The sequence below is a fragment of the Halichoerus grypus genome, chromosome 5, assembly GCF_964656455.1.
Source record: "Halichoerus grypus chromosome 5, mHalGry1.hap1.1, whole genome shotgun sequence".
Classification (NCBI taxonomy): Eukaryota; Metazoa; Chordata; class Mammalia; order Carnivora; family Phocidae; genus Halichoerus; species Halichoerus grypus.
In genome coordinates this window covers 61396867-61408605 of record NC_135716.1, presented here as the reverse complement: position 1 = coordinate 61408605, position 11739 = coordinate 61396867, and positions in this window count along the sequence as shown.

The following is an 11739-nucleotide window of genomic DNA, read 5'->3' as shown; positions in this document are numbered from 1 at the left end:
CAGCGGGGACCCTGCTTCTCCCTCTGCCTGCCGCTCCCCCCCGCTTGTGCTCTCTCTCTCTCTCTCTCTCTGGCAAATAAATAAATAAAGTCTTAAAAAAAAAACAAAAAGAGTATTTGCCTGCATCGTCCTCTACCCTCTACCCTGGGAACCAAGCATCCTCTAGGGTCTAGGAAGGAACTTGGATGATGGGATGTGGAAACGTGTCTTCCAAAATGACAGACCTTCTGGAACCAGGCAGCGCTACATTATAGTGAAGAGTAGAATCCTGGTGAGCTGCTCTTCCATCTTGGCTTAGGCTTGTACCGACCGTGTGACCTTGAGCCTCAGCCAACTCATCTATAGAACGGAGATAATAATACTGTCCACCTCAGAGAAGTGAGAATGAAAGGTCTGAAGCTCTCATAAAGAGATTATCAGGAAGTGAGTGCAAAATCCGAGCTCCATAAATATGAGCCATTGTGATTATAATAGAGCTTTTCAAGCTGAGGTTAGAACACACCAATTTGGTGTCAGCATAATCAGGGCCCTTAATTCATATTATAAATACCCACATGGAGCCTTAGAAAGGTGACATTCCATGACAAACACCCTGGGGCAGCCCCCAGAGAGAATATTTAGTAACCGGAGGAAGCTTCTGGGTAAAGTCACAGGGATCTCTAGCTCCACCCTCAGCAGCCCCAGAGCTGCCGCAGCTCAGAACCCAAAACCGAGGAAATGCTAGGGGCTGTTGGTAGAAAAGTGGAAAAACTGCACAGAACTCCTGAGCTTAGGGCACCTGGGTGGCTCAGTTGTTAAGCGTCTGCCTTCGGCTCAGGTCATGATCCCGGGGTCCTGGGACGGAGCCCCGCATCGGGCTCCCTGCTCCGCAGGAAGCCTGCTTCTCCCTCTCCCACTCCCCCTGCTTGTGTTCTTGCTCTTCCTGTCTCTTTCTCTGTCAAATAAATAAAATCTTTAAAAAAAAAAAAAAAAAATTCCTGACCTTGTGGTACTTATGTTCTCATGCAGGGAGAGAAACAACAAATAAATAAACCAATGCAAGTATTATGTACAAGGGCATAAGTATCATGAAGGAAAACAGGCTGCTGAGGTGCTTGGGTCAGGTGGGCTAGGTGTCTCAGAGGACAGACTGAAGCAAGGAACAAATATGGGGTGTATGGGAGATGAGCTCCAGAGAAGCAACAAGTGCCAAGGTCCTGAGGCAGAGCACTTGGCCGTCAGTGCATGGGGAAGCCCCGAGGGCAGGAGAGATGCAGTTAGGGGCACCTCACCACCGCACATGCCTGTACTGTGTGCTTTTTTGTTCTTCATAGTGCTTGTCACCTTTTTTTTTTTTTTAGAGGTTTTATTTATTTATTTGACACAGATTGAGAGCACAAGCAGGTGGAGTGGGAGAGGGAGAGGGAGAAGCAGGTTCCCCGCTGAGCAGGGAGCCTGAGGCTGGACTCGATCCCAGGACCCTGGGATCATGACCCGAGCCAAAGGCAGACACATAACCAACTGAGCCACCAAGGCATCCCTGCTTGTCACCTTCTAACAAACTTTAGCTTTTACTTATGTAGCGCATTTATTTTGTACTGTCTCCCCTTGCCAGAACACGAGCTCCCGCAGCACCGGGATCTGTGGGCTGGTGTGGGCTTCACAGGTCTGTCCCAGTCATCGAAAACTGGTCCTACACGGAGCATAGAACACACAATAAATACTTGGTGAACGCAGGGATGGCATGAAGGCCAACATAAAGATGTGGGGTTTGTTCTAAAGGCAATGGGACTTTGGGGAGATTTTGACCAGCAAAATGGCACACTCAAATTCACGCCTGTGATTGCTTCGCTACTGTGAGAAAAAAAAAAGACCAAGATGGAAGGAAAGAATGGATGACTGAATGAATTTCAGAGTCCATAACTCCTGCTGTTGACAGGGAGGGTTCTCCAGGTGTAATTCAAACTGGCAGCTGCTCTACTCATATTAGGGAGTAGAACGGTATCCTCACTCCATCCCACCCCTGGCCGGTGGCTCAGAGTGACCCAAAAGGAAAGCTGAGAAGACAGCTGCAAGGCAGTGAGGCAGGAGCCCCTCCCAGGAAAAGTCAGGGGACCTCCCGATGCTAGCGGACCCCACTCTGCAGAACTCTGAGCAACCACAGAGGCTGTTCCTGGGGTTGGTGGCTGGAGCAGATCCTGGGAAGCTGCAGAAAAGGAGCCAGAAAAGAACCAGGGTAGCCAAGGGGACCCGGGCTCAACCGACAGAGATGTTTCCTGAGACATGCCCAGCTGCGGATCCCACCAGCTTCCTCGTGAGCAAGTAGAGGTTAATGCCAGAGCCATTCTGTATGGTATTTGTGGTAGAGAAACTCGTGTTTAAGGCAATGGTTTCAGAAAGCAGAGGTCTCACTCAGTCATGTAGTCCAGCCATGCTCAGTTAAACTTTTTTTTTTCAAGTAAGCTCTAAGCCCAACATGGGGCTTGAATTCAGACCCCAAGATCAAAAGTCGAATGCTCCACCAACTGAGCCATCCAGGTGCCCCTCAATTAAACTTTTTTTTTTTTTTTTTAGGATTTTATTTTCAAGTAATCTCTACACCCGACACGGGACTTGAACTTACAACCCTGAGATCAAGTCACATGTTCTATCGACTGAGCCAGCCAGGTGCCCTTCAATTAAACTTTTTGATGTTATTATATAAGGTCCTGAATTAAAGAATCTCTTCAGGTACTGATAAAGTGAACAATCTCATGGAGTGGAGACTAATGAAAATGCCTGTCAAGATTCTCATGGCCGGGGATGCCTGGGTGGCTCAGTTGGTTAAGCATCTGCCTTCCGCTCAGGTCATGAACCCCAAGTCCTGGGATCAAGTCCCACATCGGGCTTCCTGCTCAGCAGGGAGCCTGCTTCTCCCTCTGCCTGCCACGCCACCTGCTTGTGATCTCTCTTTCTCCCTGACAAATAAATAAAATCTTAAAAAAAAAAAAAAAAAAGATTCTGACGGCCAGAGCACAGCACCCCCTAAAGAACAGCACCTTAATAGCATCTGGGGTGTCACCGTGTTCTGCACACTTCCATTTCTAAGTCAGATTATTTTTATTAAACAATTTTACTGGCTTACAGTGTGTGTGATAAAGACCAAATACTCGGTGTGTATTCCATGAGAGGCCACATTCACTGTTTTTCTACATTCATTTTTACGTACATAGAATGACTGTTTCACCTTGTTTCCTATCAACATTTGCTCTCATCAAGTGAGCAACTCATCTGCATAGTTGTCCACACATACAGAGAGGAACGGGTGAAGTTCTTCCTCTTCAAAATGTACCTATATTTTTTCTTGGCCTCTCAGCTTCTGGTTTCCTCTTGTGGATTCTATAATTCTAGGCAAGTGATATTTTACATTTCCTAAAGCCTCTTAAAAGCTTGAAGTTTGGTAAATTAGACAGTATCATCTTTCTCCTTTGGAAGAAGAAACTGCAGTCTTGTCTTTTCCCTAAATCATTTTAGGGGTCATTAATTGAATAGATAATGTCTCTCAGCAAAGACTGAAGGGCCATTTACCATTTTCAACCTGACAACTAGCCGTGATCACAAGACAGTGATATGGAGAGAGAGGACACCAAGCTTTTATGAAGAGCTCAGGCCTGGCTGGGATTAGAAGGCTACATGATTTAGCCTCTTACTCCGCCCTTACACACAACATAAGTGAGGCGACTACCAATCTTTTCACTAGAATGAATCTTTGTTTTAACTGGAAATTCTGAATATCAAGAAATCTACTGGTATGATGGTTTGGTTTTAGAAAAGCAGAGGATGGGGCGCCTGGGTGGCTCAGTCGTTAAGCGTCTGCCTTCGGCTCAGGTCATGATCCCAGGGTCCTGGGATCGAGCCCCGAATCGGGCTCCCTGCTCCGCGGGAAGCCTGCTTCTCCCTCTCCCGCTCCCCCTGCTTGTGTTCCCCCTCTCGCTGTGTCTCTCTCTCTGTCAAATAAATAAATAAAATCTTAAAAAAAAAAAAAAAAAAGAAAAGAAAAGCAGAGGATATGCTTGCTCTTTGAGATTCAAGAATGAGCAAGATGAAAGGCCAAAGATCTCATCCCAAATACCCACCCCTTGTGCCCTTGACTGTGTCCATGTTTTTTAGTAAAGGCACCAGGGGCATTTAACTGCCTTTCTAGCCAGGAATAGGGAACTCGGGTCTCTCGGAGAACAACTCTGCAAGTGACTAGATCAGTAGAATCAGAGGAGAGAAAGCCACTCTCCTTTGAAAAGATGTCAAATGAACAGAAAAAAAGAGTTTCAGTCAGCTCCGGATGCTGAGCGCTTGGAATAAAATACGGCTCCATATCAAATCACCCTGCAGCACCCCTTCCCTTACTGCCCCTTCAATAACCTTTGATTGTCTGATGAGACTATATGCTTCACTGCATCGAAAGAATCACCATGGGCAGGGAAGCTGCAACCACCACTGGAACGGTCAGTTTCTTCCATCACAGGGGAGCTAGCATATCCTTTAAAAAAAAAAAATCATGGTAGGGGCGCCTGGGTGGCTCAGTCGGTTGGGCGTGTGCCTTCGGCTCAGGTCATGATCCCAGGGTCCTGGGATCCAGCCCGGCGTCCGGCTCCCTGCTCAGCAGGCAGTCTGCTTCTCCCTCCCTCTGCTCCTCCCTCCATTTGTGCGTTCTCTCTCACTCGCTCCTCTCAAATAAATAAAACTTCAAAAAAAAAAAATCATGGTAAAATACACATAACATAAAATTTACCATTTTAACCATTTTTAGGTGTACATTTCAGTGACATTAAGTACATTCACAGTGGTGTGCAACCAACACTGCCATCCATCTCCAGAATTTTTTTGTCATCCCAAACTGAAACCCTGTACCCATTAAACACTAACTCCCCATCCTCCCTTCCCCCAGCACCTGGTATCCACCATTCTACTTTTTTTTTTTAAAGATTTTATTTATTTATTCATGAGAGACAGAGATAGAAGCAGAGGCAGAGGGAGATGCAGACTCCTCGCAGAGCAGGGAGCCCGACGCCGGGCTCCATCCCAGGACCCTGAGATCATGACCTGAGCCAAAGGCAGACGCTTAACCAGCTGAGCCACCCAGGAGCCCCTACCATTCCATTTTCTGTCTCTAGAAATTTATCTACTCCAGAAACCTCATGTAAGAAGAATCACACAATATTTTTCCTATTGTGACTGGTTTATTTCACTGGTTCATCCATATCATAGCATGTGTCAGAATTGCCTGCCTTTTTAAGGTGAATAAAATTCTACTGTATGTAGATACCACATTTTGCTTATCCATTCATTCGTCAATAGAAACTTGGGTAGTTTCTGGGGCGCCTGGGTGGCTCAGTCAGTTAAGCATCCAACTCTGGATTTCTGCTCAGGTCATGATCTCAGGGTGGTGAGATCGAGCCCTGCATCACGCTCTGCACTCAGCAGGGAGTCAGAGCCTGCTTGAGATTCTCTCCCTCTCCTTCTGCCCCTCCCCCTGCTTTTGTGCACACTCACTCTTTCTAAAATAAATAATATTTTAAAAAAAGAAAGAAAGAAACTTGGGTAGTTTCTGCCTTTGGCTATTGTGAATAATTCTGCTAGGAACATGGATGTACAAATACTTGTTTGAGTCCCTATATTCACTTCTTTTGGCTGTATACCCAAAAGTGAAATTACTGGATCATATGATAATTCTGTGTTTAATTTTTTGAGGAGCCACCATACTGTTTTGCACAGTGACTACACCATTTTACCTTCCCACCAGCAATAGCACATCCTCTTCATGCCTACCTTATCAATATATTAACAATGCCTTGCCTCCAAATATCACCATTTTTAAATTCTACCTGTTATCTGTCACGTTAGAGTACAAGACACAGAGGCAAGCAATGGACTTCAGTGAAATTTTCCCCTTAGGAGGATAGTCCACAATTGGCACATTGTTGGCTTGGGTGAAAAGATTTTGACCTAGTGTTATAAAAGCACAAAACGAGAAAGAGAAATCCTTCCGGTTGCAGCAGAAAGCCTGTTGGACACACATACTCCCCATCTTCCTTCATCTTCTTCAAGATAGAGTCAAGGGCTCTGATACCAAGTCATGAACAGAGCTCCCCAGTATAAAGTGGGGGGGGGGGGCTTTACTAGAGAGAGGATGAGATGATGCAGAGATCTGAACTAGCTCCCCCCAAGACTCTTCCCTTCCCACCAGGGAGGTGAGCACTTCCCATCACAGCCAGGGTGGATTCCTCGGGGAAGTTCCTATCCATGCCTAAACAGTGAGGATCAAAGGCAGTTCTTGGAGGTTAACTAACTATCCAGGGCAAAAGCCAAAGTCAGATTTTAAGAACTTAAACTTGTTTCAAAAGGTCTGTTTCTCTTGGGAATCGTTAACACAAAAGTAGAGATGGAAGGATACAGAAAACCCATCAGAGAGGGGAGAGGATTAAAGCCTGTTATGGGTTGGATTGTGCCCTCCAAAAAGATAGAGTAAAGCACCGCCCTCCCCTCACTTGTGAATTTGACCTTATTTGGAAACAGTCTTTGCAGATCTCATCAGGTTAACATGAGATCATTAGAAGAGGTCCCTGGTTCCATAAGGGGGGAGATAGCCATGTGAAGACAGAAGCAGAGATGGAAGTTATGTCAAGGAACAGCTGGGGCCACCAGAAGCTGGAGGGTCCCTCCCCTGGAGGTTTTGGAGCCAACCTGTCCGTGCCAACATCTTGATTTTGGATTTGTAGCCTCCAGAACTGTGAGAAAATCAATTTCTGTTGTTTGAAGCCACCCAATTTGTGAGAGTTGGTTACAACAGCCCTAGGAAACTAACCTAGAGTCTAATACCTAGAAATCACAGCCAACAACACATGTCCCTGCCACCATCGTTTCATATTGATTATGAGGATTGTGAGCAGAGAAGGTTTTCTTAAGGAAATGATTGCCTGTCATATCAGATTCCCCTAAGTGTTTACAGACTTTTAAGTCACAACCTTAGTTAATGAAAATTTCTCTGGCTGGAAAGTTTTCTTTTTGGTACATAGACACTTTTTTTAAAAAAAGATTTATTTATTTATGGGGTGCCTGGGAGGCTCAGTCGGTTAAGCATCTGTCTTTGGCTCAGGTCATGATCAGGCCCAGAGCCCCATCCTTAGACTCCCTGCTCAGCGGGAGTCTGCTTCTTCCTCTCCCTCTGCCCCTCCCCGCTGCATGCTTGCACTCTCTCTCTCTCTCTTTAAAATAAATAGATACATCTTTTAGAGAGAGCGAGCGAGCGAACATGTGCGTGCAAGAGCAGGGGGAGGGGCAGAGGGAGAGAGAGGGAGAGAATCTCAAGCAGATTCCCCCTGAGCACAGAGCCCAACACCAGCTTGATCCCAGCACTCTGAGATCATGACCTGAGCTGAAATCAAGAGTCAATGCTTAACCCACAAGCCACCCAAGCACCCTGGTACATACACATTTCTAATCCCTTGATTCATTTTCATATGTAAATTATAAGCCCAATACTGTTCAGATGTTCCTGAGTCAGACCGACACAAAGTTGGGAGTGATTTATTATGAAAAAAGGAAAGTAAATGGATTCTACATTCACTTTCTTTCTCCTTATGGTACAACTTTGCTGGGGGATCTTACACAGATGGTTTCAGAAGCTCATTAGGCTTTCCATAATCCCCCTGTGCTTCCTAAAAGGTCATTAAAATTTTTCAGGCATTCCTTTCCGTAGTCAGGAGGATCTGAAAACCTGTCCATTGCCTATCAGCTCTTTGAAATACAAGAGAATGCAGCCCCCCATTTCCCACATGTGAAAAAAAGTGTCATAGGTGTTATTGCCTATCTACCTCCTCCACGTTGTCTGCTTCTTGAAAGCAGTGAAGACACCAGTGCAAAAAGCATGAAACACCCACCGAAGGAGAGTTCTGATGCACTCATTGCTAGGAATGACTGAAATTAATTGACTAATAGTCTTTGTATTCCGTGAGGTTGGTGAGAAGAAAATTGGAATGGCAGTACAAAATCTAACAAAATCAGAAGGCAGAGGGAAGTACAGCACCAGAGACATTTTTATTATTCTTCACACTCTTGCACAGGATGCACACACACCATGAGGAGGGAAAGTGCCACACTTTCTCTGCTTCTCCCTCTGACCCTCCCCCCTCTCATGGCTCTCTCTCTCATTCTCTCTGTCGCAAATAAATAAAATAAAAAACAAAAAATTTATAAGATTTTATTTATTTGTCAGAGAGAGAGCACAAACGGGGGAGTGGCAGGTAGAGGGAGAAGCAGGCTTCCCGCTGAGCAGGGAGCCCGATGCGGGGCTAGATCCCAGGACCCTGAGATCATGACCTGAGCTGAAGGCAGACGCCTAACCAACTGAGCCACCCAGGTGCCCCAAATAAAATCTTTTTAAAAAAAAATAAATAAATGACAAATGAATTTACCCTTTGACCTGGCAATCCCACTTTTGGGGATTTCCCTCAAGATACACTTACATAGGTTCCATTCGTATCTGCATTATTATAATAATAATATTGTTATATTACTATAAAACTATTTATATCTGCATTATTTATAATAGTAAAAGGTGAAAACAATGCCAGTGCTCATCTATAGGAAACTTTTAAATTAACACCTTCACACAATGAAAAGAATGGGGAAGCTTTATATACATGGATGTAGAAAAATCTCCGTGATACATATCGTTACTTTTTTTTAAGGTGCAAAACAATCACAATATGGTGGTATTAAACTATGTGCATAAATTCTTTGATACTTCTCCCTTCAAGAATCGGAGCAGGGGCGCCTGGCTGGCTCCTTTGGTGGAGCGTGTGACTCTCAATCTCGGGGTTGTGAGTTTGAGCCCCACAATGGGTGTAGAGATTACTTAAAAATAAAGTCTTTAAAAGAAAAAAAAAAATAGAGGTGCCTGAGTGGCTCAGTCAGTTAAGCGTCTGCCTTTGGCTCAGGTCATGATCCCAGGGTCCTGAGATCGAGTCCCTCATCAGGCCCCCTGCTCGTTGGGGAGTCTGCTTCTCCCTCTCCCGTTCCCCGGGCTTGTGTGCTCTCTCTCCGTCAAATAAATAAATAAAATCTTTTAAAAAAAAGAAAAAGAAAAGAAAAAAATAGAGTGGGAGCCAAGCCCTGTCTCTTTGAGTGTAAGCTGGGCTCAGCCAAGAGGAGCAGAAGTCGTGATGAGTGTCTGCAGAGACCAGGTCATAAAAGGCACTATGGCTTCGTCCTTGCTCTTCCTCTTGAATCACACGTTCAGGGGAACCCAGCTGCTATGCCGTGAGGACGCTTCGATGGTCCCGTGTGGCAAGGAACTCGGGCCGTCTGCCAACAGCCATGGGAGTGAGCCATCTGCTTGGAAATGGATCCTCTACCCATAGTCACACTTGCAGATGACCGCGGCCCTGGCCAAGGCTTGACAGAGACCTCCTGTGAGACCCTGAGCCAGAACTGCTCAGCCAAATCAATCCTGGATTGAGAGCTCTCAGAAACTAGGAGATAATACGTGTTTGTTGCTCTACAATGCTAAGTTTTCTTTTTGGCTGGGGGCGGGAGGGGGCAGGGGTAGTGGAATTTGTCAGGCAGCAGTAGCTAAATAATGCAACAGTGTTTATAGCAGGCTATAGTTTGCATAGTAAAGGAGAAAAATAATATATAATTGTATTTTCTTGTTTTTTTTTTTTAAGATTTTTTATTTATTTGACACAGAGAGAGAGGGGGAGAGAGGGAGAGAGCAAGCACAAGCAGGGGGAGGGGCAGAGGGAGAAGCAGGCTCCCCGCTGAGCAGGGAGCCCGACGCGGGGCTCGATCCCAGGACCCTGGGATCATGACCCGAGCCGAAGGCAGCCGCCTAACCAACTGAGCCACCCAGGCACCCCTGTATTTTCTTGTTTTTGCAGTAAAGAAACACTGTCATGGGACCCAAGCATTAACAAAAATGCTGCTTACCTATAGAAAAGCTTAGTGGAATGGGGAACAAGATAAATGGGAGTAAGAAAGAGAACACGATTTCTCAAGTTATACCTTTTGTTTATCCTCTTCTATTTTCACCATTAAGTTCTTGCATATTAACATATTTTTAAAATAATTGTTTTAAAAAAGTAAAATTTTTAAAAAGGACTACCATAGAAAAAACATTTCCTGCATTTAATAGTTATCATGAGTGCTCATCCAGTGTCAGTCTGGCCTTGGATTGTCACTATCAGAAGATATGATATGACCCAAAAAGCATCATAAAAGAAAGGTTGGCAGATTGCTAGGGAAAAGATAAAAGATATTGCAAGAATGTTCTGAAATATTTGTTTGTTTGTTTTTTAAGTATTCGCCACACCCAACGTGGGGCTCAAACTCACAACCCCAAGATCAAGAGTCGCATGCTCTACTGATTGAGTCAGCCAGGCGCCGCAAGAATGTTTCTGTTGTTAAGTGGTATTCAGCTAATTCATTTCTTTTTGCATGAATATTGGAAAATATGTGAGCAGACAAGGAAGACATTTTAGGTCTTGGCTAATAACTTTTAAGTATTCTTTTTTTTTTTTTTTTAAAGATTTTATTTATTTATTTGAGAGAGAATGAGAGACAGAGAGCATGAGAGGGAGGAGGGTCAGAGGGAGAAGCAGACTCCCTGCTGAGCAGGGAGCCCGATGCGGGACTCGATCCAGGAACTCCAGGATCATGACCTGAGCCGAAGGCAGTCGCTCAACCAACTGAGCCACCCAGGTGCCCCTTAAGTATTCTTAATAAAAGTGCTATACTATTGCACAACGGACCCTTCTTGTACTGTCTGCCAAGTGGCTCACTGTTTTATGAGGGTGGGATGAGTGCCCTCTGTCCATACTCTTGGTTATAGGAACGGCTCCCTCCAGGTCTAAGGAAGGACCCAACCTTAACCTGGTCTTGGCTGAATAGTCCCATCTGGAGCCTGGCTCAAACGGTGGCAATCATCCTTTCTTCTTTGGAAACCCTCGTGCACCACTGGTGGGATTGCAAATTGGTGCAGCTACTATGGAAAACAGTATGGAATCTCCTCAAAAAATTAAAAATACAACTACCATATGATCCAGCAATTTCACTTCTGGGTATGTATCTGAAGGAAATGAAGTCACTATGTTGAAGAGATATCTGTAGCCCCATGTTTACTGCAGTATTGTTTATTTACAGCAGCCAAGACACGGAAACAACCTAAGTGTCCATCAACAGATAAATGGACAAAGAAAATGTCTCACGCGCGCGCGCGCGCGCGCACACACACACACACACACACACACACACACAGAGGAATACTATTCAGCCATTAAAAATAAGGAAATCCTGCCATTTGTGACAACATGGATGGATCTTGAGGGCATTATACTAAGTGAAATAAGTCAGAGAAAGAGAAATACTGTATGATATCACTTATATGTGGAATCTAAAAACAACAACAAAAGAACTCATAGAAAGAGATAAAATTTGCAGTTACCAGAGGCAGAGGGAGGGGAAGGGTAGATTGGATGAAGGTAAGCAAAAGGTACAACTTTCAGTTACAAGATAAATAAGTACTGGGATGTAATGTACAATATGATGACCATAGCTAACAGTGCTATATGGTATATTTGAAAGTTTCTAAGGGAATTAATCCTAAGAGCTTTCATCACAAGGAAAAAAAATTTTTATTTTAAATCAATACAAGATGATGGATGTTAACTTATCGTGGTAATCACTTCACAACATATATCAGTCAGGTCGTTTGCTGTAAACCTG